Here is a 24,121-nt window from a genome sequence, read left to right on the forward strand (position 1 = left end):
CAAAAGCCAAAAGAATCGAGTTTGACTTTCTTGGGTGGTCTGATAATCAAACCCTGCTCTTAAACGCAACCCTACGACGGTTTTCCGCGGGTACTTTTGCTTGCTGCATTTCTGCCCTAAGCCGCTACGTACCTCGTTAAGAAACCTGGTTCACTTCGAGCTCCCCCGAGCGCACCATATTGACGGTAAACTTCGAGCGGACGTTAAATCTCCACAGCGTGATGATCATCAGAGTCTCCAACCTCACACCATCCTCGAATTCCGACTTCCAAGACGCTGGATTACAAGAGGACGCCACTCCTCCCAGTCAACGACGCTTCTCGAGTTGCGACCTTTCAATCGTTAGAACGTCCCTAACGAAATATGGTTAAAATGTTATATTAACTGGAGAGAATAAATGTTTCGTCCATTACCACATTTTTCATGAAGATAGAATACGGCAGAGCCCGGATAGCTCAGTCGGTAGAGCGTTAGGCTTTTAACCTAACGGTCCTGGGTTCGAGCCCCAGTTCGGGCGGGTAAATGTAGCGATTTTTTATTCGTTGTCAGTTTTATAACTAACGGCAATGTAACGTCTTTTCCGCTTTGAGAAACGCTCAATTTGCTTAGTCTGGAGAACCTTAAACAAATCATTTAACGGTCCGGGGTAGAGCCGCAGCTTGAAAGCCGTTCCTTTAATTTGAACTTAAGAAACGTTCGGCCGATCTGATTAAGGATATATTCGTGACCTTGAAAAAAAACGGAAGTTATGTAATTCGAAATCCAAAAATTAAACTATTTACCGACGTTCGTCTGGCATTGATAGAGATGACAATTGGTCACTGTCACCAACATTATTTATCGTCGGCGATAATTTAATTTTTAAAAAAAAGTTTTGTTTTCAAAAAATATTCCCGTTTTTTTCTTTTTCATAGCAACTCTTTTTCATGTTAGTTTAAACAAAAGCCAAAAGAATCGAGTTTGACTTTCTTGGGTGGTCTGATAATCAAACCCTGCTCTTAAACGCAACCCTACGATGGTTTTCCGCGGGTACTTTTGCTTGCTGCATTTCTGCCCTAAGCCGCTACGTACCTCGTTAAGAAACCTGGTTCACTTCGAGCTCCCCCGAGCGCACCATATTGACGGTAAACTTCGAACGGACGTTAAATCTCCACAGCGTGATGATCATCAGAGTCTACACCCTCACACCATCCTCGAATTCCGACTTCCAAGACGCTGGATTACAAGAGGACGCCACTCCTCCCAGTCAACGACGCTTCTCGAGTTGCGACCTTTCAATCGTTAGAACGTCCCTAACGAAATATGGTTAAAATGTTATATTAACTGGAGAGAATAAATGTCTCGTCCATTACCACATTTTTCATGAAGATAGAATACGGCAGAGCCCGGATAGCTCAGTCGGTAGAGCGTTAGGCTTTTAACCTAACGGTCCTGGGTTCGAGCCCCAGTTCGGGCGGGTAAATGTAGCGATTTTTTATTCGTTGTCAGTTTTATAACTAACGGCAATGTAACGTCTTTTCCGCTTTGAGAAACGCTCAATTTGCTTAGTCTGGAGAACCTTAAACAAATCATTTAACGGTCCGGTGTAGAGCCGCAGCTTGAAAGCCTTTCCTTTAATTTGAACTTAAGAAACGTACGGCCGATCTGATTAAGGATATATTCGTGACCTTGAAAAAAAACGGAAGTTATGTAATTCGAAATCCAAAAATTAAACTATTTACCGACGTTCGTCTGGCATTGATAGAGATGACAATTGGTCACTGTCACCAACATTATTTATCGTCGGCGATAATGGAATTTTTAAAAAAAGTTTTGTTTTCAAAAAATATTCCCGTTTTTTTCTTTTTCATAGCAAATCTTTTTTATGTTAGTTTAAACAAAAGCCAAAAGAATCGAGTTTGACTTTCTTGGGTGGTCTGATAATCAAACCCTGCTCTTAAACGCAACCCTACGACGGTTTTCCGCGGGTACTTTTGCTTGCTGCATTTCTGCCCTAAGCCGCTACGTACCTCGTTAAGAAACCTGGTTCACTTCGAGCTCCCCCGAGCGCACCATATTGACGGTAAACTTCGAGCGGACGTTAAATCTCCACAGCGTGATGATCATCAGAGTCTCCACCCTCACACCATCCTCGAATTCCGACTTCCAAGACGCTGGATTACAAGAGGACGCCACTCCTCCCAGTCAACGACGCTTCTCGAGTTGCGACCTTTCAATCGTTAGAACGTCCCTAACGAAATATGGTTAAAATGTTATATTAACTGGAGAGAATAAATGTCTCGTCCATTACCACATTTTTCATGAAGATAGAATACGGCAGAGCCCGGATAGCTCAGTCGGTAGAGCGTTAGGCTTTTAACCTAACGGTCCTGGGTTCGAGCCCCAGTTCGGGCGGGTAAATGTAGCGATTTTTTATTCGTTGTCAGTTTTATAACTAACGGCAATGTAACGTCTTTTCCGCTTTGAGAAACGCTAAATTTGCTTAGTCTGGAGAACCTTAAACAAATCATTTAACGGTCCGGTGTAGAGCCGCAGCTTGAAAGCCTTTCCTTTAATTTGAACTTAAGAAACGTACGGCCGATCTGATTAAGGATATATTCGTGACCTTGAAAAAAAACGGAAGTTATGTAATTCGAAATCCAAAAATTAAATTATTTACCGACGTTCGTCTGGCATTGATAGAGATGACAATTTGTCACTGTCACCAACATTATTTATCGTCGGCGATAATGGAATTTTTAAAAAAAAGTTTTGTTTTCAAAAAATATTCCCGTTTTTTTCTTTTTCATAGCAACTCTTTTTCATGTTAGTTTAAACAAAAGCCAAAAGAATCGAGTTTGACTTTCTTGGGTGGTCTGATAATCAAACCCTGCTCTTAAACGCAACCCTACGACGGTTTTCCGCGGGTACTTTTGCTTGCTGCATTTCTGCCCTAAGCCGCTACGTGACTCGTTAAGAAACCTGGTTCACTTCGAGCTCCCCCGAGCGCACCATATTGACGGTAAACTTCGAGCGGACGTTAAATCTCCACAGCGTGATGATCATCAGAGTCTACACCCTCACACCATCCTCGATTTCCGACTTCCAAGACGCTGGATTACAAGAGGACGCCACTCCTCCCAGTCAACGACGCTTCTCGAGTTGCGACCTTTCAATCGTTAGAACGTCCCTAACGAAATATGGTTAAAATGTTATATTAACTGGAGAGAATAAATGTCTCGTCCATTACCACATTTTTCATGAAGATAGAATACGGCAGAGCCCGGATAGCTCAGTCGGTAGAGCGTTAGGCTTTTAACCTAACGGTCCTGGGTTCGAGCCCCAGTTCGGGCGGGTAAATGTAGCGATTTTTTATTCGTTGTCAGTTTTATAACTAACGGCAATGTAACGTCTTTTCCGCTTTGAGAAACGCTCAATTTGCTTAGTCTGGAGAACCTTAAACAAATCATTTAACGGTCCGGTGTAGAGCCGCAGCTTGAAAGCCGTTCCTTTAATTTGAACTTAAGAAACGTTCGGCCGATCTGATTAAGGATATATTCGTGACCTTGAAAAAAAACGGAAGTTATGTAATTCGAAATCCAAAAATTAAACTATTTACCGACGTTCGTCTGGCATTGATAGAGATGACAATTGGTCACTGTCACCAACATTATTTATCGTCGGCGATAATGGAATTTTTAAAAAAAAGTTTTGTTTTCAAAAAATATTCCCGTTTTTTTCTTTTTCATAGCAACTCTTTTTCATGTTAGTTTAAACAAAAGCCAAAAGAATCGAGTTTGACTTTCTTGGGTGGTCTGATAATCAAACCCTGCTCTTAAACGCAACCCTACGACGGTTTTCCGCGGGTACTTTTGCTTGCTGCATTTCTGCCCTAAGCCGCTACGTACCTCGTTAAGAAACCTGGTTCACTTCGAGCTCCCCCGAGCGCACCATATTGACGGTAAACTTCGAGCGGACGTTAAATCTCCACAGCGTGATGATCATCAGAGTCTCCACCCTCACACCATCCTCGAATTCCGACTTCCAAGACGCTGGATTACAAGAGGACGCCACTCCTCCCAGTCAACGACGCTTCTCGAGTTGCGACTGTTCAATCGTTAGAACGTCCCTAACGAAATATGGTTAAAATGTTATATTAACTGGAGAGAATAAATGTCTCGTCCATTACCACATTTTTCATGAAGATAGAATACGGCAGAGCCCGGATAGCTCAGTCGGTAGAGCGTTAGGCTTTTAACCTAACGGTCCTGGGTTCGAGCCCCAGTTCGGGCGGGTAAATGTAGCGATTTTTTATTCGTTGTCAGTTTTATAACTAACGGCAATGTAACGTCTTTTCCGCTTTGAGAAACGCTCAATTTGCTTAGTCTGGAGAACCTTAAACAAATCATTTAACGGTCCGGGGTAGAGCCGCAGCTTGAAAGCCGTTCCTTTAATTTGAACTTAAGAAACGTTCGGCCGATCTGATTAAGGATATATTCGTGACCTTGAAAAAAAACGGAAGTTATGTAATTCGAAATCCAAAAATTAAACTATTTACCGACGTTCGTCTGGCATTGATAGAGATGACAATTGGTCACTGTCACCAACATTATTTATCGTCGGCGATAATGGAATTTTTAAAAAAAAGTTTTGTTTTCAAAAAATATTCCCGTTTTTTTCTTTTTCATAGCAACTCTTTTTCATGTTAGTTTAAACAAAAGCCAAAAGAATCGAGTTTGACTTTCTTGGGTGGTCTGATAATCAAACCCTGCTCTTAAACGCAACCCTACGACGGTTTTCCGCGGGTACTTTTGCTTGCTGCATTTCTGCCCTAAGCCGCTACGTACCTCGTTAAGAAACCTGGTTCACTTCGAGCTCCCCCGAGCGCACCATATTGACGGTAAACTTCGAGCGGACGTTAAATCTCCACAGCGTGATGATCATCAGAGTCTCCACCCTCACACCATCCTCGAATTCCGACTTCCAAGACGCTGGATTACAAGAGGACGCCACTCCTCCCAGTCAACGACGCTTCTCGAGTTGCGACCTTTCAATCGTTAGAACGTCCCTAACGAAATATGGTTAAAATGTTATATTAACTGGAGAGAATAAATGTCTCGTCCATTACCACATTTTTCATGAAGATAGAATACGGCAGAGCCCGGATAGCTCAGTCGGTAGAGCGTTAGGCTTTTAACCTAACGGTCCTGGGTTCGAGCCCCAGTTCGGGCGGGTAAATGTAGCGACTTTTTATTCGTTGTCAGTTTTATAACTAACGGCAATGTAACGTCTTTTCCGCTTTGAGAAACGCTCAATTTGCTTAGTCTGGAGAACCTTAAACAAATCATTTAACGGTCCGGGGTAGAGCCGCAGCTTGAAAGCCGTTCCTTTAATTTGAACTTAAGAAACGTTCGGCCGATCTGATTAAGGATATATTCGTGACCTTGAAAAAAAACGGAAGTTATGTAATTCGAAATCCAAAAATTAAACTATTTACCGACGTTCGTCTGGCATTGATAGAGATGACAATTGGTCACTGTCACCAACATTATTTATCGTCGGCGATAATTTAATTTTTAAAAAAAAGTTTTGTTTTCAAAAAATATTCCCGTTTTTTTCTTTTTCATAGCAACTCTTTTTCATGTTAGTTTAAACAAAAGCCAAAAGAATCGAGTTTGACTTTCTTGGGTGGTCTGATAATCAAACCCTGCTCTTAAACGCAACCCTACGATGGTTTTCCGCGGGTACTTTTGCTTGCTGCATTTCTGCCCTAAGCCGCTACGTACCTCGTTAAGAAACCTGGTTCACTTCGAGCTCCCCCGAGCGCACCATATTGACGGTAAACTTCGAGCGGACGTTAAATCTCCACAGCGTGATGATCATCAGAGTCTACACCCTCACACCATCCTCGAATTCCGACTTCCAAGACGCTGGATTACAAGAGGACGCCACTCCTCCCAGTCAACGACGCTTCTCGAGTTGCGACCTTTCAATCGTTAGAACGTCCCTAACGAAATATGGTTAAAATGTTATATTAACTGGAGAGAATAAATGTCTCGTCCATTACCACATTTTTCATGAAGATAGAATACGGCAGAGCCCGGATAGCTCAGTCGGTAGAGCGTTAGGCTTTTAACCTAACGGTCCTGGGTTCGAGCCCCAGTTAGGGCGGGTAAATGTAGCGATTTTTTATTCGTTGTCAGTTTTATAACTAACGGCAATGTAACGTCTTTTCCGCTTTGAGAAACGCTCAATTTGCTTAGTCTGGAGAACCTTAAACAAATCATTTAACGGTCCGGTGTAGAGCCGCAGCTTGAAAGCCTTTCCTTTAATTTGAACTTAAGAAACGTACGGCCGATCTGATTAAGGATATATTCGTGACCTTGAAAAAAAACGGAAGTTATGTAATTCGAAATCCAAAAATTAAACTATTTACCGACGTTCGTCTGGCATTGATAGAGATGACAATTGGTCACTGTCACCAACATTATTTATCGTCGGCGATAATGGAATTTTTAAAAAAAAGTTTTGTTTTCAAAAAATATTCCCGTTTTTTTCTTTTTCATAGCAACTCTTTTTCATGTTAGTTTAAACAAAAGCCAAAAGAATCGAGTTTGACTTTCTTGGGTGGTCTGATAATCAAACCCTGCTCTTAAACGCAACCCTACGACGGTTTTCCGCGGGTACTTTTGCTTGCTGCATTTCTGCCCTAAGCCGCTACGTACCTCGTTAAGAAACCTGGTTCACTTCGAGCTCCCCCGAGCGCACCATATTGACGGTAAACTTCGAGCGGACGTTAAATCTCCACAGCGTGATGATCATCAGAGTCTCCACCCTCACACCATCCTCGAATTCCGACTTCCAAGACGCTGGATTACAAGAGGACGCCACTCCTCCCAGTCAACGACGCTTCTCGAGTTGCGACCTTTCAATCGTTAGAACGTCCCTAACGAAATATGGTTAAAATGTTATATTAACTGGAGAGAATAAATGTCTCGTCCATTACCACATTTTTCATGAAGATAGAATACGGCAGAGCCCGGATAGCTCAGTCGGTAGAGCGTTAGGTTTTTAACCTAACGGTCCTGGGTTCGAGCCCCAGTTCGGGCGGGTAAATGTAGCGATTTTTTATTCGTTGTCAGTTTTATAACTAACGGCAATGTAACGTCTTTTCCGCTTTGAGAAACGCTCAATTTGCTTAGTCTGGAGAACCTTAAACAAATCATTTAACGGTCCGGTGTAGAGCCGCAGCTTGAAAGCCTTTCCTTTAATTTGAACTTAAGAAACGTACGGCCGATCTGATTAAGGATATATTCGTGACCTTGAAAAAAAACGGAAGTTATGTAATTCGAAATCCAAAAATTAAACTATTTACCGACGTTCGTCTGGCATTGATAGAGATGACAATTGGTCACTGTCACCAACATTATTTATCGTCGGCGATAATGGAATTTTTAAAAAAAAGTTTTGTTTTCAAAAAATATTCCCGTTTTTTTCTTTTTCATAGCAACTCTTTTTCATGTTAGTTTAAACAAAAGCCAAAAGAATCGAGTTTGACTTTCTTGGGTGGTCTGATAATCAAACCCTGCTCTTAAACGCAACCCTACGACGGTTTTCCGCGGGTACTTTTGCTTGCTGCATTTCTGCCCTAAGCCGCTACGTACCTCGTTAAGAAACCTGGTTCACTTCGAGCTCCCCCGAGCGCACCATATTGACGGTAAACTTCGAGCGGACGTTAAATCTCCACAGCGTGATGATCATCAGAGTCTCCACCCTCACACCATCCTCGAATTCCGACTTCCAAGACGCTGGATTACAAGAGGACGCCACTCCTCCCAGTCAACGACGCTTCTCGAGTTGCGACCTTTCAATCGTTAGAACGTCCCTAACGAAATATGGTTAAAATGTTATATTAACTGGAGAGAATAAATGTCTCGTCCATTACCACATTTTTCATGAAGATAGAATACGGCAGAGCCCGGATAGCTCAGTCGGTAGAGCGTTAGGTTTTTAACCTAACGGTCCTGGGTTCGAGCCCCAGTTCGGGCGGGTAAATGTAGCGATTTTTTATTCGTTGTCAGTTTTATAACTAACGGCAATGTAACGTCTTTTCCGCTTTGAGAAACGCTCAATTTGCTTAGTCTGGAGAACCTTAAACAAATCATTTAACGGTCCGGTGTAGAGCCGCAGCTTGAAAGCCTTTCCTTTAATTTGAACTTAAGAAACGTACGGCCGATCTGATTAAGGATATATTCGTGACCTTGAAAAAAAACGGAAGTTATGTAATTCGAAATCCAAAAATTAAATTATTTACCGACGTTCGTCTGGCATTGATAGAGATGACAATTTGTCACTGTCACCAACATTATTTATCGTCGGCGATAATGGAATTTTTAAAAAAAAGTTTTGTTTTCAAAAAATATTCCCGTTTTTTTCTTTTTCATAGCAACTCTTTTTCATGTTAGTTTAAACAAAAGCCAATAGAATCGAGTTTGACTTTCTTGGGTGGTCTGATAATCAAACCCTGCTCTTAAACGCAACCCTACGACGGTTTTCCGCGGGTACTTTTGCTTGCTGCATTTCTGCCCTAAGCCGCTACGTGACTCGTTAAGAAACCTGGTTCACTTCGAGCTCCCCCGAGCGCACCATATTGACGGTAAACTTCGAGCGGACGTTAAATCTCCACAGCGTGATGATCATCAGAGTCTACACCCTCACACCATCCTCGAATTCCGACTTCCAAGACGCTGGATTACAAGAGGACGCCACTCCTCCCAGTCAACGACGCTTCTCGAGTTGCGACCTTTCAATCGTTAGAACGTCCCTAACGAAATATGGTTAAAATGTTATATTAACTGGAGAGAATAAATGTCCCGTCCATTACCACATTTTTCATGAAGATAGAATACGGCAGAGCCCGGATAGCTCAGTCGGTAGAGCGTTAGGCTTTTAACCTAACGGTCCTGGGTTCGAGCCCCAGTTCGGGCGGGTAAATGTAGCGATTTCTTATTCGTTGTCAGTTTTATAACTAACGGCAATGTAACGTCTTTTCCGCTTTGAGAAACGCTCAATTTGCTTAGTCTGGAGAACCTTAAACAAATCATTTAACGGTCCGGGGTAGAGCCGCAGCTTGAAAGCCGTTCCTTTAATTTGAACTTAAGAAACGTTCGGCCTATCTGATTAAGGATATATTCGTGACCTTGAAAAAAAACGGAAGTTATGTAATTCGAAATCCAAAAATTAAACTATTTACCGACGTTCGTCTGGCATTGATAGAGATGACAATTGGTCACTGTCACCAACATTATTTATCGTCGGCGATAATGGAATTTTTTAAAAAAAGTTTTGTTTTCAAAAAATATTCCCGTTTTTTTCTTTTTCATAGCAATTCTTTTTCATGTTAGTTTAAACAAAAGCCAAAAGAATCGAGTTTGACTTTCTTGGGTGGTCTGATAATCAAACCCTGCTCTTAAACGCAACCCTACGACGGTTTTCCGCGGGTACTTTTGCTTGCTGCATTTCTGCCCTAAGCCGCTACGTACCTCGTTAAGAAACCTGGTTCACTTCGAGCTCCCCCGAGCGCACCATATTGACGGTAAACTTCGAGCGGACGTTAAATCTCCACAGCGTGATGATCATCAGAGTCTCCACCCTCACACCATCCTCGAATTCCGACTTCCAAGACGCTGGATTACAAGAGGACGCCACTCCTCCCAGTCAACGACGCTTCTCGAGTTGCGACCTTTCAATCGTTAGAACGTCCCTAACGAAATATGGTTAAAATGTTATATTAACTGGAGAGAATAAATGTCTCGTCCATTACCACATTTTTCATGAAGATAGAATACGGCAGAGCCCGGATAGCTCAGTCGGTAGAGCGTTAGGCTTTTAACCTAACGGTCCTGGGTTCGAGCCCCAGTTCGGGCGGGTAAATGTAGCGATTTTTTATTCGTTGTCAGTTTTATAACTAACGGCAATGTAACGTCTTTTCCGCTCTGAGAAACGCTCAATTTGCTTAGTCTGGAGAACCTTAAACAAATCATTTAACGGTCCGGTGTAGAGCCGCAGCTTGAAAGCCTTTCCTTTAATTTGAACTTAAGAAACGTTCGGCCGATCTGATTAAGGATATATTCGTGACCTTGAAAAAAAACGGAAGTTATGTAATTCGAAATCCAAAAATTAAACTATTTACCGACGTTCGTCTGGCATTGATAGAGATGACAATTGGTCACTGTCACCAACATTATTTATCGTCGGCGATAATGGAATTTTTAAAAAAAAGTTTTGTTTTCAAAAAATATTCCCGTTTTTTTCTTTTTCATAGCAACTCTTTTTCATGTTAGTTTAAACAAAAGCCAAAAGAATCGAGTTTGACTTTCTTGGGTGGTCTGATAATCAAACCCTGCTCTTAAACGCAACCCTACGACGGTTTTCCGCGGGTACTTTTGCTTGCTGCATTTCTGCCCTAAGCCGCTACGTACCTCGTTAAGAAACCTGGTTCACTTCGAGCTCCCCCGAGCGCACCATATTGACGGTAAACTTCGAGCGGACGTTAAATCTCCACAGCGTGATGATCATCAGAGTCTCCACCCTCACACCATCCTCGAATTCCGACTTCCAAGACGCTGGATTACAAGAGGACGCCACTCCTCCCAGTCAACGACGCTTCTCGAGTTGCGACCTTTCAATCGTTAGAACGTCCCTAACGAAATATGGTTAAAATGTTATATTAACTGGAGAGAATAAATGTCTCGTCCATTACCACATTTTTCATGAAGATAGAATACGGCAGAGCCCGGATAGCTCAGTCGGTAGAGCGTTAGGTTTTTAACCTAACGGTCCTGGGTTCGAGCCCCAGTTCGGGCGGGTAAATGTAGCGATTTTTTATTCGTTGTCAGTTTTATAACTAACGGCAATGTAACGTCTTTTCCGCTTTGAGAAACGCTCAATTTGCTTAGTCTGGAGAACCTTAAACAAATCATTTAACGGTCCGGTGTAGAGCCGCAGCTTGAAAGCCTTTCCTTTAATTTGAACTTAAGAAACGTACGGCCGATCTGATTAAGGATATATTCGTGACCTTGAAAAAAAACGGAAGTTATGTAATTCGAAATCCAAAAATTAAATTATTTACCGACGTTCGTCTGGCATTGATAGAGATGACAATTTGTCACTGTCACCAACATTATTTATCGTCGGCGATAATGGAATTTTTAAAAAAAAGTTTTGTTTTCAAAAAATATTCCCGTTTTTTTCTTTTTCATAGCAACTCTTTTTCATGTTAGTTTAAACAAAAGCCAATAGAATCGAGTTTGACTTTCTTGGGTGGTCTGATAATCAAACCCTGCTCTTAAACGCAACCCTACGACGGTTTTCCGCGGGTACTTTTGCTTGCTGCATTTCTGCCCTAAGCCGCTACGTGACTCGTTAAGAAACCTGGTTCACTTCGAGCTCCCCCGAGCGCACCATATTGACGGTAAACTTCGAGCGGACGTTAAATCTCCACAGCGTGATGATCATCAGAGTCTACACCCTCACACCATCCTCGAATTCCGACTTCCAAGACGCTGGATTACAAGAGGACGCCACTCCTCCCAGTCAACGACGCTTCTCGAGTTGCGACCTTTCAATCGTTAGAACGTCCCTAACGAAATATGGTTAAAATGTTATATTAACTGGAGAGAATAAATGTCCCGTCCATTACCACATTTTTCATGAAGATAGAATACGGCAGAGCCCGGATAGCTCAGTCGGTAGAGCGTTAGGCTTTTAACCTAACGGTCCTGGGTTCGAGCCCCAGTTCGGGCGGGTAAATGTAGCGATTTCTTATTCGTTGTCAGTTTTATAACTAACGGCAATGTAACGTCTTTTCCGCTTTGAGAAACGCTCAATTTGCTTAGTCTGGAGAACCTTAAACAAATCATTTAACGGTCCGGGGTAGAGCCGCAGCTTGAAAGCCGTTCCTTTAATTTGAACTTAAGAAACGTTCGGCCTATCTGATTAAGGATATATTCGTGACCTTGAAAAAAAACGGAAGTTATGTAATTCGAAATCCAAAAATTAAACTATTTACCGACGTTCGTCTGGCATTGATAGAGATGACAATTGGTCACTGTCACCAACATTATTTATCGTCGGCGATAATGGAATTTTTTAAAAAAAGTTTTGTTTTCAAAAAATATTCCCGTTTTTTTCTTTTTCATAGCAATTCTTTTTCATGTTAGTTTAAACAAAAGCCAAAAGAATCGAGTTTGACTTTCTTGGGTGGTCTGATAATCAAACCCTGCTCTTAAACGCAACCCTACGACGGTTTTCCGCGGGTACTTTTGCTTGCTGCATTTCTGCCCTAAGCCGCTACGTACCTCGTTAAGAAACCTGGTTCACTTCGAGCTCCCCCGAGCGCACCATATTGACGGTAAACTTCGAGCGGACGTTAAATCTCCACAGCGTGATGATCATCAGAGTCTCCACCCTCACACCATCCTCGAATTCCGACTTCCAAGACGCTGGATTACAAGAGGACGCCACTCCTCCCAGTCAACGACGCTTCTCGAGTTGCGACCTTTCAATCGTTAGAACGTCCCTAACGAAATATGGTTAAAATGTTATATTAACTGGAGAGAATAAATGTCTCGTCCATTACCACATTTTTCATGAAGATAGAATACGGCAGAGCCCGGATAGCTCAGTCGGTAGAGCGTTAGGCTTTTAACCTAACGGTCCTGGGTTCGAGCCCCAGTTCGGGCGGGTAAATGTAGCGATTTTTTATTCGTTGTCAGTTTTATAACTAACGGCAATGTAACGTCTTTTCCGCTCTGAGAAACGCTCAATTTGCTTAGTCTGGAGAACCTTAAACAAATCATTTAACGGTCCGGTGTAGAGCCGCAGCTTGAAAGCCTTTCCTTTAATTTGAACTTAAGAAACGTTCGGCCGATCTGATTAAGGATATATTCGTGACCTTGAAAAAAAACGGAAGTTATGTAATTCGAAATCCAAAAATTAAACTATTTACCGACGTTCGTCTGGCATTGATAGAGATGACAATTGGTCACTGTCACCAACATTATTTATCGTCGGCGATAATGGAATTTTTAAAAAAAAGTTTTGTTTTCAAAAAATATTCCCGTTTTTTTCTTTTTCATAGCAACTCTTTTTCATGTTAGTTTAAACAAAAGCCAAAAGAATCGAGTTTGACTTTCTTGGGTGGTCTGATAATCAAACCCTGCTCTTAAACGCAACCCTACGACGGTTTTCCGCGGGTACTTTTGCTTGCTGCATTTCTGCCCTAAGCCGCTACGTACCTCGTTAAGAAACCTGGTTCACTTCGAGCTCCCCCGAGCGCACCATATTGACGGTAAACTTCGAGCGGACGTTAAATCTCCACAGCGTGATGATCATCAGAGTCTCCACCCTCACACCATCCTCGAATTCCGACTTCCAAGACGCTGGATTACAAGAGGACGCCACTCCTCCCAGTCAACGACGCTTCTCGAGTTGCGACCTTTCAATCGTTAGAACGTCCCTAACGAAATATGGTTAAAATGTTATATTAACTGGAGAGAATAAATGTCTCGTCCATTACCACATTTTTCATGAAGATAGAATACGGCAGAGCCCGGATAGCTCAGTCGGTAGAGCGTTAGGCTTTTAACCTAACGGTCCTGGGTTCGAGCCCCAGTTCGGGCGGGTAAATGTAGCGATTTTTTATTCGTTGTCAGTTTTATAACTAACGGCAATGTTACGTCTTTTCCGCTTTGAGAAACGCTCAATTTGCTTAGTCTGGAGAACCTTAAACAAATCATTTAACGGTCCGGTGTAGAGCCGCAGCTTGAAAGCCTTTCCTTTAATTTGAACTTAAGAAACGTTCGGCCGATCTGATTAAGGATATATTCGTGACCTTGAAAAAAAACGGAAGTTATGTAATTCGAAATCCAAAAATTAAACTTGTTACCGACGTTCGTCTGGCATTGATAGAGATGACAATTGGTCACTGTCACCAACATTATTTATCGTCGGCGATAATGGAATTTTTAAAAAAAAGTTTTGTTTTCAAAAAATATTCCCGTTTTTTTTTTTTCATAGCAACTCTTTTTCATGTTAGTTTAAACAAAAGCCAATAGAATCGAGTTTGACTTTCTTGGGTGGTCTGATAATCAAACCCTGCTCTTAAACGCAACCCTACGACGGTTTTCCGCGGGTACTTTTGCTTGCTGCATTTCTGCCCTAAGCCGCTACGTGACTCGTTAAGAAACCTGGTTCACTTCGAGCTCCCCCGAGCGCACCATATTGACGGTAAACTTCGAGCGGACGTTAAATCTCCACAGCGTGATGATCATCAGAGTCTCCACCCTCACACCATCCTCGAATTCCGACTTCCAAGACGCTGGATTACAAGAGGACGCCACTCCTCCCAGTCAACGACGCTTCTCGAGTTGCGACCTTTCAATCGTTAGAACGTCCCTAACGAAATATGGTTAAAATGTTATATTAACTGGAGAGAATAAATGTCTCGTCCATTACCACATTTTTCATGAAGATAGAATACGGCAGAGCCCGGATAGCTTAGTCGGTAGAGCGTTAGGCTTTTAACCTAACGGTCCTGGGTTCGAGCCTCAGTTCGGGCGGGTAAATGTAGCGATTTTTTATTCGTTGTCAGTTTTATAACTAACGGCAATGTAACGTCTTTTCCGCTTTGAGAAACGCTCAATTTGCTTAGTCTGGAGAACCTTAAACAAATCATTTAACGGTCCGGGGTAGAGCCGCAGCTTGAAAGCCTTTCCTTTAATTTGAACTTAAGAAACGTTCGGCCGATCTGATTAAGGATATATTCGTGACCTTGAAAAAAAACGGAAGTTATGTAATTCGAAATCCAAAAATTAAACTATTTACCGACGTTCGTCTGGCATTGATAGAGATGACAATTGGTCACTGTCACCAACATTATTTATCGTCGGCGATAATGGAATTTTTAAAAAAAAGTTTTGTTTTCAAAAAATATTCCCGTTTTTTTCTTTTTCATAGCAACTCTTTTTCATGTTAGTTTAAACAAAAGCCAAAAGAATCGAGTTTGACTTTCTTGGGTGGTCTGATAATCAAACCCTGCTCTTAAACGCAACCCTACGACGGTTTTCCGCGGGTACTTTTGCTTGCTGCATTTCTGCCCTAAGCCGCTACGTACCTCGTTAAGAAACCTGGTTCACTTCGAGCTCCCCCGAGCGCACCATATTGACGGTAAACTTCGAGCGGACGTTAAATCTCCACAGCGTGATGATCATCAGAGTCTCCACCCTCACACCATCCTCGAATTCCGACTTCCAAGACGCTGGATTACAAGAGGACGCCACTCCTCCCAGTCAACGACGCTTCTCGAGTTGCGACCTTTCAATCGTTAGAACGTCCCTAACGAAATATGGTTAAAATGTTATATTAACTGGAGAGAATAAATGTCTCGTCCATTACCACATTTTTCATGAAGATAGAATACGGCAGAGCCCGGATAGCTCAGTCGGTAGAGCGTTAGGCTTTTAACTTAACGGTCCTGGGTTCGAGCCCCAGTTCGGGCGGGTAAATGTAGCGATTTCTTATTCGTTGTCAGTTTTATAACTAACGGCAATGTAACGTCTTTTCCGCTTTGAGAAACGCTCAATTTGCTTAGTCTGGAGAACCTTAAACAAATCATTTAACGGTCCGGGGTAGAGCCGCAGCTTGAAAGCCGTTCCTTTAATTTGAACTTAAGAAACGTTCGGCCGATCTGATTAAGGATATATTCGTGACCTTGAAAAAAAACGGAAGTTATGTAATTCGAAATCCAAAAATTAAACTATTTACCGACGTTCGTCTGGCATTGATAGAGATGACAATTGGTCACTGTCACCAACATTATTTATCGTCGGCGATAATGGAATTTTTTAAAAAAAGTTTTGTTTTCAAAAAATATTCCCGTTTTTTTCTTTTTCATAGCAACTCTTTTTCATGTTAGTTTAAACAAAAGCCAAAAGAATCGAGTTTGACTTTCTTGGGTGGTCTGATAATCAAACCCTGCTCTTAAACGCAACCCTACGACGGTTTTCCGCGGGTACTTTTGCTTGCTGCATTTCTGCCCTAAGCCGCTACGTACCTCGTTAAGAAACCTGGTTCACTTCGAGCTCCCCCGAGCGCACCATATTGACGGTAAACTTCGAGCGGACGTTAAATCTCCACAGCGTGATGATCATCAGAGTCTCCACCCTCACACCATCCTCGAATTCCGACTTCCAAGACGCTGGATTACAAGAGGACGCCACTCCTCCCAGTCAACGACGCTTCTCGAGTTGCGACCTTTCAATCGTTAGAACGTCCCTAACGAAATATGGTTAAAATGTTATATTAACTGGAGAGAATAAATGTCCCGTCCATTACCACATTTTTCATGAAGATAGAATACGGCAGAGCCCGGATAGCTCAGTCGGTAGAGCGTTAGGCTTTTAACCGAACGGTCCTGGGTTCGAGCCCCAGTTTGGGCGGGTAAATGTAGCGATTTTTTATTCGTTGTCAGTTTTATAACTAACGGCAATGTAACGTCTTTTCCGCTTTGAGAAACGCTCAATTTGCTTAGTCTGGAGAACCTTAAACAAATCATTTAACGGTCCGGGGTAGAGCCGCAGCTTGAAAGCCGTTCCTTTAATTTGAACTTAAGAAACGTTCGGCCGATCTGATTAAGGATATATTCGTGACCTTGAAAAAAAACGGAAGTTATGTAATTCGAAATCCAAAAATTAAACTATTTACCGACGTTCGTCTGGCATTGATAGAGATGACAATTGGTCACTGTCACCAACATTATTTATCGTCGGCGATAATGGAATTTTTTAAAAAAAGTTTTGTTTTCAAAAAATATTCCCGTTTTTTTCTTTTTCATAGCAACTCTTTTTCATGTTAGTTTAAACAAAAGCCAAAAGAATCGAGTTTGACTTTCTTGGGTGGTCTGATAATCAAACCCTGCTCTTAAACGCAACCCTACGACGGTTTTCCGCGGGTACTTTTGCTTGCTGCATTTCTGCCCTAAGCCGCTACGTACCTCGTTAAGAAACCTGGTTCACTTCGAGCTCCCCCGAGCGCACCATATTGACGGTAAACTTCGAGCGGACGTTAAATCTCCACAGCGTGATGATCATCAGAGTCTCCACCCTCACACCATCCTCGAATTCCGACTTCCAAGACGCTGGATTACAAGAGGACGCCACTCCTCCCAGTCAACGACGCTTCTCGAGTTGCGACCTTTCAATCGTTAGAACGTCCCTAACGAAATATGGTTAAAATGTTATATTAACTGGAGAGAATAAATGTCTCGTCCATTACCACATTTTTCATGAAGATAGAATACGGCAGAGCCCGGATAGCTCAGTCGGTAGAGCGTTAGGCTTTTAACCTAACGGTCCTGGGTTCGAGCCCCAGTTCGGGCGGGTAAATGTAGCGATTTCTTATTCGTTGTCAGTTTTATAACTAACGGCAATGTAACGTCTTTTCCGCTTTGAGAAACGCTCAATTTGCTTAGTCTGGAGAACCTTAAACAAATCATTTAACGGTCCGGGGTAGAGCCGCAGCTTGAAAGCCGTTCCTTTAATTTGAACTTAAGAAACGTTCGGCCGATCTGATTAAGGATATATTCGTGACCTTGAAAAAAAACGGAAGTTATGTAATTGGAAATCCAAAAATTAAACTATTTACCGACGTTCGTCTGGCATTGATAGAGATGACAATTGGTCACTGTCACCAACATTATTTATCGTCGGCGATAATGGAATTTTTTAAAAAAAGTTTTGTTTTCAAAAAATATTCCCGTTTTTTTCTTTTTCATAGCAACTCTTTTTCATGTTAGTTTAAACAAAAGCCAAAAGAATCGAGTTTGACTTTCTTGGGTGGTCTGATAATCAAACCCTGCTCTTAAACGCAACCCTACGACGGTTTTCCGCGGGTACTTTTGCTTGCTGCATTTCTGCCCTAAGCCGCTACGTACCTCGTTAAGAAACCTGGTTCACTTCGAGCTCCCCCGAGCGCACCATATTGACGGTAAACTTCGAGCGGACGTTAAATCTCCACAGCGTGATGATCATCAGAGTCTCCACCCTCACACCATCCTCGAATTCCGACTTCCAAGACGCTGGATTACAAGAGGACGCCACTCCTCCCAGTCAACGACGCTTCTCGAGTTGCGACCTTTCAATCGTTAGAACGTCCCTAACGAAATATGGTTAAAATGTTATATTAACTGGAGAGAATAAATGTCCCGTCCATTACCACATTTTTCATGAAGATAGAATACGGCAGAGCCCGGATAGCTCAGTCGGTAGAGCGTTAGGCTTTTAACCGAACGGTCCTGGGTTCGAGCCCCAGTTTGGGCGGGTAAATGTAGCGATTTTTTATTCGTTGTCAGTTTTATAACTAACGGCAATGTAACGTCTTTTCCGCTTTGAGAAACGCTCAATTTGCTTAGTCTGGAGAACCTTAAACAAATCATTTAACGGTCCGGTGTAGAGCCGCAGCTTGAAAGCCTTTCCTTTAATTTGAACTTAAGAAACGTACGGCCGATCTGATTAAGGATATATTCGTGACCTTGAAAAAAAACGGAAGTTATGTAATTCGAAATCCAAAAATTAAACTATTTACCGACGTTCGTCTGGCATTGATAGAGATGACAATTGGTCACTGTCACCAACATTATTTATCGTCGGCGATAATGGAATTTTTAAAAAAAAGTTTTGTTTTCAAAAAATATTCCCGTTTTTTTCTTTTTCATAGCAACTCTTTTTCATGTTAGTTTAAACAAAAGCCAAAAGAATCGAGTTTGACTTTCTTGGGTGGTCTGATAATCAAACCCTGCTCTTAAACGCAACCCTACGACGGTTTTCCGCGGGTACTTTTGCTTGCTGCATTTCTGCCCTAAGCCGCTACGTACCTCGTTAAGAAACCTGGTTCACTTCGAGCTCCCCCGAGCGCACCATATTGACGGTAAACTTCGAGCGGACGTTAAATCTCCACAGCGTGATGATCATCAGAGTCTCCACCCTCACACCATCCTCGAATTCCGACTTCCAAGACGCTGGATTACAAGAGGACGCCACTCCTCCCAGTCAACGACGCTTCTCGAGTTGCGACCTTTCAATCGTTAGAACGTCCCTAACGAAATATGGTTAAAATGTTATATTAACTGGAGAGAATAAATGTCTCGTCCATTACCACATTTTTCATGAAGATAGAATACGGCAGAGCCCGGATAGCTCAGTCGGTAGAGCGTTAGGCTTTTAACCTAACGGTCCTGGGTTCGAGCCCCAGTTCGGGCGGGTAAATGTAGCGATTTCTTATTCGTTGTCAGTTTTATAACTAACGGCAATGTAACGTCTTTTCCGCTTTGAGAAACGCTCAATTTGCTTAGTCTGGAGAACCTTAAACAAATCATTTAACGGTCCGGGGTAGAGCCGCAGCTTGAAAGCCGTTCCTTTAATTTGAACTTAAGAAACGTTCGGCCGATCTGATTAAGGATATATTCGTGACCTTGAAAAAAAACGGAAGTTATGTAATTCGAAATCCAAAAATTAAACTATTTACCGACGTTCGTCTGGCATTGATAGAGATGACAATTGGTCACTGTCACCAACATTATTTATCGTCGGCGATAATGGAATTTTTAAAAAAAAGTTTTGTTTTCAAAAAATATTCCCGTTTTTTTCTTTTTCATAGCAACTCTTTTTCATGTTAGTTTAAACAAAAGCCAAAAGAATCGAGTTTGACTTTCTTGGGTGGTCTGATAATCAAACCCTGCTCTTAAACGCAACCCTACGACGGTTTTCCGCGGGTACTTTTGCTTGCTGCATTTCTGCCCTAAGCCGCTACGTACCTCGTTAAGAAACCTGGTTCACTTCGAGCTCCCCCGAGCGCACCATATTGACGGTAAACTTCGAGCGGACGTTAAATCTCCACAGCGTGATGATCATCAGAGTCTCCACCCTCACACCATCCTCGAATTCCGACTTCCAAGACGCTGGATTACAAGAGGACGCCACTCCTCCCAGTCAACGACGCTTCTCGAGTTGCGACCTTTCAATCGTTAGAACGTCCCTAACGAAATATGGTTAAAATGTTATATTAACTGGAGAGAATAAATGTCTCGTCCATTACCACATTTTTCATGAAGATAGAATACGGCAGAGCCCGGATAGCTTAGTCGGTAGAGCGTTAGGCTTTTAACCTAACGGTCCTGGGTTCGAGCCTCAGTTCGGGCGGGTAAATGTAGCGATTTTTTATTCGTTGTCAGTTTTATAACTAACGGCAATGTAACGTCTTTTCCGCTTTGAGAAACGCTCAATTTGCTTAGTCTGGAGAACCTTAAACAAATCATTTAACGGTCCGGTGTAGAGCCGCAGCTTGAAAGCCTTTCCTTTAATTTGAACTTAAGAAACGTACGGCCGATCTGATTAAGGATATATTCGTGACCTTGAAAAAAAACGGAAGTTATGTAATTCGAAATCCAAAAATTAAACTATTTACCGACGTTCGTCTGGCATTGATAGAGATGACAATTGGTCACTGTCACCAACATTATTTATCGTCGGCGATAATGGAATTTTTAAAAAAAAGTTTTGTTTTCAAAAAATATTCCCGTTTTTTTCTTTTTCATAGCAACTCTTTTTCATGTTAGTTTAAACAAAAGCCAAAAGAATCGAGTTTGACTTTCTTGGGTGGTCTGATAATCAAACCCTGCTCTTAAACGCAACCCTACGACGGTTTTCCGCGGGTACTTTTGCTTGCTGCATTTCTGCCCTAAGCCGCTAGGTACCTCGTTAAGAAACCTGGTTCACTTCGAGCTCCCCCGAGCGCACCATATTGACGGTAAACTTCGAGCGGACGTTAAATCTCCACAGCGTGATGATCATCAGAGTCTCCACCCTCACACCATCCTCGAATTCCGACTTCCAAGACGCTGGATTACAAGAGGACGCCACTCCTCCCAGTCAACGACGCTTCTCGAGTTGCGACCTTTCAATCGTTAGAACGTCCCTAACGAAATATGGTTAAAATGTTATATTAACTGGAGAGAATAAATGTCTCGTCCATTACCACATTTTTCATGAAGATAGAATACGGCAGAGCCCGGATAGCTCAGTCGGTAGAGCGTTAGGCTTTTAACCTAACGGTCCTGGGTTCGAGCCCCAGTTCGGGCGGGTAAATGTAGCGATTTTTTATTCGTTGTCAGTTTTATAACTAACGGCAATGTAACGTCTTTTCCGCTTTGAGAAACGCTCAATTTGCTTAGTCTGGAGAACCTTAAACAAATCATTTAACGGTCCGGGGTAGAGCCGCAGCTTGAAAGCCGTTCCTTTAATTTGAACTTAAGAAACGTTCGGCCGATCTGATTAAGGATATATTCGTGACCTTGAAAAAAAACGGAAGTTATGTAATTCGAAATCCAAAAATTAAACTATTTACCGACGTTCGTCTGGCATTGATAGAGATGACAATTGGTCACTGTCACCAACATTATTTATCGTCGGCGATAATGGAATTTTTAAAAAAAAGTTTTGTTTTCAAAAAATATTCCCGTTTTTTTCTTTTTCATAGCAACTCTTTTTCATGTTAGTTTAAACAAAAGCCAAAAGAATCGAGTTTGACTTTCTTGGGTGGTCTGATAATCAAACCCTGCTCTTAAACGCAACCCTACGACGGTTTTCCGCGGGTACTTTTGCTTGCTGCATTTCTGCCCTAAGCCGCTACGTACCTCGTTAAGAAACCTGGTTCACTTCGAGCTCCCCCGAGCGCACCATATTGACGGTAAACTTCGAGCGGACGTTAAATCTCCACAGCGTGATAATCATCAGAGTCTCCACCCTCACACCATCCTCGAATTCCGACTTCCAAGACGCTGGATTACAAGAGGACGCCACTCCTCCCAGTCAACGACGCTTCTCGAGTTGCGACCTTTCAATCGTTAGAACGTCCCTAACGAAATATGGTTAAAATGTTATATTAACTGGAGAGAATAAATGTCTCGTCCATTACCACATTTTTCATGAAGATAGAATACGGCAGAGCCCGGATAGCTCAGTCGGTAGAGCGTTAGGCTTTTAACCTAACGGTCCTGGGTTCGAGCCCCAGTTCGGGCGGGTAAATGTAGCGATTTTTTATTCGTTGTCAGTTTTATAACTAACGGCAATGTAACGTCTTTTCCGCTTTGAGAAACGCTCAATTTGCTTAGTCTGGAGAACCTTAAACAAATCATTTAACGGTCCGGGGTAGAGCCGCAGCTTGAAAGCCGTTCCTTTAATTTGAACTTAAGAAACGTTCGGCCGATCTGATTAAGGATATATTCGTGACCTTGAAAAAAAACGGAAGTTATGTAATTCGAAATCCAAAAATTAAACTATTTACCGACGTTCGTCTGGCATTGATAGAGATGACAATTGGTCACTGTCACCAACATTATTTATCGTCGGCGATAATGGAATTTTTAAAAAAAAGTTTTGTTTTCAAAAAATATTCCCGTTTTTTTCTTTTTCATAGCAACTCTTTTTCATGTTAGTTTAAACAAAAGCCAAAAGAATCGAGTTTGACTTTCTTGGGTGGTCTGATAATCAAACCCTGCTCTTAAACGCAACCCTACGACGGTTTTCCGCGGGTACTTTTGCTTGCTGCATTTCTGCCCTAAGCCGCTACGTACCTCGTTAAGAAACCTGGTTCACTTCGAGCTCCCCCGAGCGCACCATATTGACGGTAAACTTCGAGCGGACGTTAAATCTCCACAGCGTGATAATCATCAGAGTCTCCACCCTCACACCATCCTCGAATTCCGACTTCCAAGACGCTGGATTACAAGAGGACGCCACTCCTCCCAGTCAACGACGCTTCTCGAGTTGCGACCTTTCAATCGTTAGAACGTCCCTAACGAAATATGGTTAAAATGTTATATTAACTGGAGAGAATAAATGTCTCGTCCATTACCACATTTTTCATGAAGATAGAATACGGCAGAGCCCGGATAGCTCAGTCGGTAGAGCGTTAGGCTTTTAACCTAACGGTCCTGGGTTCGAGCCCCAGTTCGGGCGGGTAAATGTAGCGATTTTTTATTCGTTGTCAGTTTTATAACTAACGGCAATGTAACGTCTTTTCCGCTTTGAGAAACGCTCAATTTGCTTAGTCTGGAGAACCTTAAACAAATCATTTAACGGTCCGGGGTAGAGCCGCAGCTTGAAAGCCGTTCCTTTAATTTGAACTTAAGAAACGTTCGGCCGATCTGATTAAGGATATATTCGTGACCTTGAAAAAAAACGGAAGTTATGTAATTCGAAATCCAAAAATTAAACTATTTACCGACGTTCGTCTGGCATTGATAGAGATGACAATTGGTCACTGTCACCAACATTATTTATCGTCGGCGATAATGGAATTTTTAAAAAAAAGTTTTGTTTTCAAAAAATATTCCCGTTTTTTTCTTTTTCATAGCAACTCTTTTTCATGTTAGTTTAAACAAAAGCCAAAAGAATCGAGTTTGACTTTCTTGGGTGGTCTGATAATCAAACCCTGCTCTTAAACGCAACCCTACGACGGTTTTCCGCGGGTACTTTTGCTTGCTGCATTTCTGCCCTAAGCCGCTACGTACCTCGTTAAGAAACCTGGTTCACTTCGAGCTCCCCCGAGCGCACCATATTGACGGTAAACTTCGAGCGGACGTTAAATCTCCACAGCGTGATGATCATCAGAGTCTCCACCCTCACACCATCCTCGAATTCCGACTTCCAAGACGCTGGATTACAAGAGGACGCCACTCCTCCCAGTCAACGACGCTTCTCGAGTTGCGACCTTTCAATCGTTAGAACGTCCCTAACGAAATATGGTTAAAATGTTATATTAACTGGAGAGAATAAATGTCTCGTCCATTACCACATTTTTCATGAAGATAGAATACGGCAGAGCCCGGATAGCTTAGTCGGTAGAGCGTTAGGCTTTTAACCTAACGGTCCTGGGTTCGAGCCTCAGTTCGGGCGGGTAAATGTAGCGATTTTTTATTCGTTGTCAGTTTTATAACTAACGGCAATGTAACGTCTTTTCCGCTTTGAGAAACGCTCAATTTGCTTAGTCTGGAGAACCTTAAACAAATCATTTAACGGTCCGGTGT

General features: G+C 42.3%; 47 non-coding genes across 47 annotated transcripts; 21 read left to right on the forward strand and 26 right to left on the reverse strand.

Annotated features, from left to right (window-relative positions):
• Window positions 1–9: 9 nt before the first annotated feature.
• Window positions 10–308, reverse strand: LOC149965707 (signal recognition particle RNA). The gene has a single exon (XR_016474051.1).
• A 136-nt stretch (window positions 309–444) lies between these two features.
• On the forward strand, window positions 445–517 carry TRNAK-UUU (transfer RNA lysine (anticodon UUU)). Its single transcript has one exon. It is a non-coding gene; the product is annotated as a tRNA-Lys (tRNA).
• A 431-nt stretch (window positions 518–948) lies between these two features.
• LOC149965709 (signal recognition particle RNA) lies at window positions 949–1,247 on the reverse strand. Its single transcript, XR_016474709.1, has one exon.
• A 136-nt stretch (window positions 1,248–1,383) lies between these two features.
• On the forward strand, window positions 1,384–1,456 carry TRNAK-UUU (transfer RNA lysine (anticodon UUU)). Its single transcript has one exon. It is a non-coding gene; the product is annotated as a tRNA-Lys (tRNA).
• Window positions 1,457–1,886: 430 nt separating this feature from the next.
• Window positions 1,887–2,185, reverse strand: LOC149965711 (signal recognition particle RNA). Its single transcript, XR_016473693.1, has one exon.
• Window positions 2,186–2,321: 136 nt separating this feature from the next.
• On the forward strand, window positions 2,322–2,394 carry TRNAK-UUU (transfer RNA lysine (anticodon UUU)). Its single transcript has one exon. It is a non-coding gene; the product is annotated as a tRNA-Lys (tRNA).
• Window positions 2,395–2,825: 431 nt separating this feature from the next.
• On the reverse strand, window positions 2,826–3,124 carry LOC149965713 (signal recognition particle RNA). Its single transcript, XR_016473200.1, has one exon.
• Window positions 3,125–3,260: 136 nt separating this feature from the next.
• On the forward strand, window positions 3,261–3,333 carry TRNAK-UUU (transfer RNA lysine (anticodon UUU)). Its single transcript has one exon. It is a non-coding gene; the product is annotated as a tRNA-Lys (tRNA).
• Window positions 3,334–3,764: 431 nt separating this feature from the next.
• Window positions 3,765–4,063, reverse strand: LOC149965715 (signal recognition particle RNA). The gene has a single exon (XR_016473694.1).
• A 136-nt stretch (window positions 4,064–4,199) lies between these two features.
• On the forward strand, window positions 4,200–4,272 carry TRNAK-UUU (transfer RNA lysine (anticodon UUU)). The gene has a single exon. It is a non-coding gene; the product is annotated as a tRNA-Lys (tRNA).
• Window positions 4,273–4,703: 431 nt separating this feature from the next.
• On the reverse strand, window positions 4,704–5,002 carry LOC149965717 (signal recognition particle RNA). Its single transcript, XR_016473695.1, has one exon.
• Window positions 5,003–5,138: 136 nt separating this feature from the next.
• On the forward strand, window positions 5,139–5,211 carry TRNAK-UUU (transfer RNA lysine (anticodon UUU)). The gene has a single exon. It is a non-coding gene; the product is annotated as a tRNA-Lys (tRNA).
• Window positions 5,212–5,642: 431 nt separating this feature from the next.
• LOC149965719 (signal recognition particle RNA) lies at window positions 5,643–5,941 on the reverse strand. Its single transcript, XR_016473062.1, has one exon.
• A 136-nt stretch (window positions 5,942–6,077) lies between these two features.
• TRNAK-UUU (transfer RNA lysine (anticodon UUU)) lies at window positions 6,078–6,150 on the forward strand. Its single transcript has one exon. It is a non-coding gene; the product is annotated as a tRNA-Lys (tRNA).
• A 431-nt stretch (window positions 6,151–6,581) lies between these two features.
• On the reverse strand, window positions 6,582–6,880 carry LOC149965721 (signal recognition particle RNA). The gene has a single exon (XR_016473696.1).
• Window positions 6,881–7,016: 136 nt separating this feature from the next.
• Window positions 7,017–7,089, forward strand: TRNAK-UUU (transfer RNA lysine (anticodon UUU)). Its single transcript has one exon. It is a non-coding gene; the product is annotated as a tRNA-Lys (tRNA).
• A 431-nt stretch (window positions 7,090–7,520) lies between these two features.
• Window positions 7,521–7,819, reverse strand: LOC149965723 (signal recognition particle RNA). The gene has a single exon (XR_016473697.1).
• Window positions 7,820–7,955: 136 nt separating this feature from the next.
• On the forward strand, window positions 7,956–8,028 carry TRNAK-UUU (transfer RNA lysine (anticodon UUU)). The gene has a single exon. It is a non-coding gene; the product is annotated as a tRNA-Lys (tRNA).
• A 431-nt stretch (window positions 8,029–8,459) lies between these two features.
• LOC149965725 (signal recognition particle RNA) lies at window positions 8,460–8,758 on the reverse strand. The gene has a single exon (XR_016473185.1).
• A 136-nt stretch (window positions 8,759–8,894) lies between these two features.
• On the forward strand, window positions 8,895–8,967 carry TRNAK-UUU (transfer RNA lysine (anticodon UUU)). The gene has a single exon. It is a non-coding gene; the product is annotated as a tRNA-Lys (tRNA).
• Window positions 8,968–9,398: 431 nt separating this feature from the next.
• On the reverse strand, window positions 9,399–9,697 carry LOC149965727 (signal recognition particle RNA). The gene has a single exon (XR_016473698.1).
• Window positions 9,698–9,833: 136 nt separating this feature from the next.
• Window positions 9,834–9,906, forward strand: TRNAK-UUU (transfer RNA lysine (anticodon UUU)). The gene has a single exon. It is a non-coding gene; the product is annotated as a tRNA-Lys (tRNA).
• Window positions 9,907–10,337: 431 nt separating this feature from the next.
• On the reverse strand, window positions 10,338–10,636 carry LOC149965729 (signal recognition particle RNA). Its single transcript, XR_016473700.1, has one exon.
• Window positions 10,637–10,772: 136 nt separating this feature from the next.
• On the forward strand, window positions 10,773–10,845 carry TRNAK-UUU (transfer RNA lysine (anticodon UUU)). Its single transcript has one exon. It is a non-coding gene; the product is annotated as a tRNA-Lys (tRNA).
• Window positions 10,846–11,276: 431 nt separating this feature from the next.
• On the reverse strand, window positions 11,277–11,575 carry LOC149965731 (signal recognition particle RNA). Its single transcript, XR_016473186.1, has one exon.
• Window positions 11,576–11,711: 136 nt separating this feature from the next.
• TRNAK-UUU (transfer RNA lysine (anticodon UUU)) lies at window positions 11,712–11,784 on the forward strand. Its single transcript has one exon. It is a non-coding gene; the product is annotated as a tRNA-Lys (tRNA).
• A 431-nt stretch (window positions 11,785–12,215) lies between these two features.
• On the reverse strand, window positions 12,216–12,514 carry LOC149965733 (signal recognition particle RNA). The gene has a single exon (XR_016473704.1).
• Window positions 12,515–12,650: 136 nt separating this feature from the next.
• On the forward strand, window positions 12,651–12,723 carry TRNAK-UUU (transfer RNA lysine (anticodon UUU)). The gene has a single exon. It is a non-coding gene; the product is annotated as a tRNA-Lys (tRNA).
• Window positions 12,724–13,154: 431 nt separating this feature from the next.
• Window positions 13,155–13,453, reverse strand: LOC149965735 (signal recognition particle RNA). Its single transcript, XR_016473706.1, has one exon.
• Window positions 13,454–13,589: 136 nt separating this feature from the next.
• TRNAK-UUU (transfer RNA lysine (anticodon UUU)) lies at window positions 13,590–13,662 on the forward strand. Its single transcript has one exon. It is a non-coding gene; the product is annotated as a tRNA-Lys (tRNA).
• Window positions 13,663–14,092: 430 nt separating this feature from the next.
• On the reverse strand, window positions 14,093–14,391 carry LOC149965737 (signal recognition particle RNA). The gene has a single exon (XR_016473088.1).
• Window positions 14,392–15,031: 640 nt separating this feature from the next.
• LOC149965738 (signal recognition particle RNA) lies at window positions 15,032–15,330 on the reverse strand. Its single transcript, XR_016473707.1, has one exon.
• A 136-nt stretch (window positions 15,331–15,466) lies between these two features.
• TRNAK-UUU (transfer RNA lysine (anticodon UUU)) lies at window positions 15,467–15,539 on the forward strand. Its single transcript has one exon. It is a non-coding gene; the product is annotated as a tRNA-Lys (tRNA).
• A 431-nt stretch (window positions 15,540–15,970) lies between these two features.
• LOC149965740 (signal recognition particle RNA) lies at window positions 15,971–16,269 on the reverse strand. The gene has a single exon (XR_016473708.1).
• Window positions 16,270–16,909: 640 nt separating this feature from the next.
• LOC149965741 (signal recognition particle RNA) lies at window positions 16,910–17,208 on the reverse strand. Its single transcript, XR_016473709.1, has one exon.
• Window positions 17,209–17,344: 136 nt separating this feature from the next.
• Window positions 17,345–17,417, forward strand: TRNAK-UUU (transfer RNA lysine (anticodon UUU)). Its single transcript has one exon. It is a non-coding gene; the product is annotated as a tRNA-Lys (tRNA).
• A 431-nt stretch (window positions 17,418–17,848) lies between these two features.
• On the reverse strand, window positions 17,849–18,147 carry LOC149965743 (signal recognition particle RNA). The gene has a single exon (XR_016473711.1).
• Window positions 18,148–18,787: 640 nt separating this feature from the next.
• On the reverse strand, window positions 18,788–19,086 carry LOC149965744 (signal recognition particle RNA). The gene has a single exon (XR_016473712.1).
• Window positions 19,087–19,222: 136 nt separating this feature from the next.
• TRNAK-UUU (transfer RNA lysine (anticodon UUU)) lies at window positions 19,223–19,295 on the forward strand. Its single transcript has one exon. It is a non-coding gene; the product is annotated as a tRNA-Lys (tRNA).
• A 431-nt stretch (window positions 19,296–19,726) lies between these two features.
• LOC149965746 (signal recognition particle RNA) lies at window positions 19,727–20,025 on the reverse strand. Its single transcript, XR_016473715.1, has one exon.
• A 640-nt stretch (window positions 20,026–20,665) lies between these two features.
• LOC149965747 (signal recognition particle RNA) lies at window positions 20,666–20,964 on the reverse strand. The gene has a single exon (XR_016474621.1).
• A 136-nt stretch (window positions 20,965–21,100) lies between these two features.
• Window positions 21,101–21,173, forward strand: TRNAK-UUU (transfer RNA lysine (anticodon UUU)). The gene has a single exon. It is a non-coding gene; the product is annotated as a tRNA-Lys (tRNA).
• Window positions 21,174–21,604: 431 nt separating this feature from the next.
• Window positions 21,605–21,903, reverse strand: LOC149965749 (signal recognition particle RNA). Its single transcript, XR_016473831.1, has one exon.
• A 136-nt stretch (window positions 21,904–22,039) lies between these two features.
• TRNAK-UUU (transfer RNA lysine (anticodon UUU)) lies at window positions 22,040–22,112 on the forward strand. The gene has a single exon. It is a non-coding gene; the product is annotated as a tRNA-Lys (tRNA).
• A 431-nt stretch (window positions 22,113–22,543) lies between these two features.
• On the reverse strand, window positions 22,544–22,842 carry LOC149965751 (signal recognition particle RNA). Its single transcript, XR_016473836.1, has one exon.
• Window positions 22,843–22,978: 136 nt separating this feature from the next.
• Window positions 22,979–23,051, forward strand: TRNAK-UUU (transfer RNA lysine (anticodon UUU)). The gene has a single exon. It is a non-coding gene; the product is annotated as a tRNA-Lys (tRNA).
• Window positions 23,052–23,482: 431 nt separating this feature from the next.
• LOC149965753 (signal recognition particle RNA) lies at window positions 23,483–23,781 on the reverse strand. The gene has a single exon (XR_016473716.1).
• Between the last annotated feature and the right edge of the window lie 340 nt (window positions 23,782–24,121).

The sequence above is a fragment of the Leiobunum rupestre genome, chromosome 1 (assembly GCF_980474605.1).
Source record: "Leiobunum rupestre chromosome 1, qqLeiRupe1.1.hap1, whole genome shotgun sequence".
NCBI classification, from domain to species: Eukaryota; Metazoa; Arthropoda; class Arachnida; order Opiliones; family Sclerosomatidae; genus Leiobunum; species Leiobunum rupestre.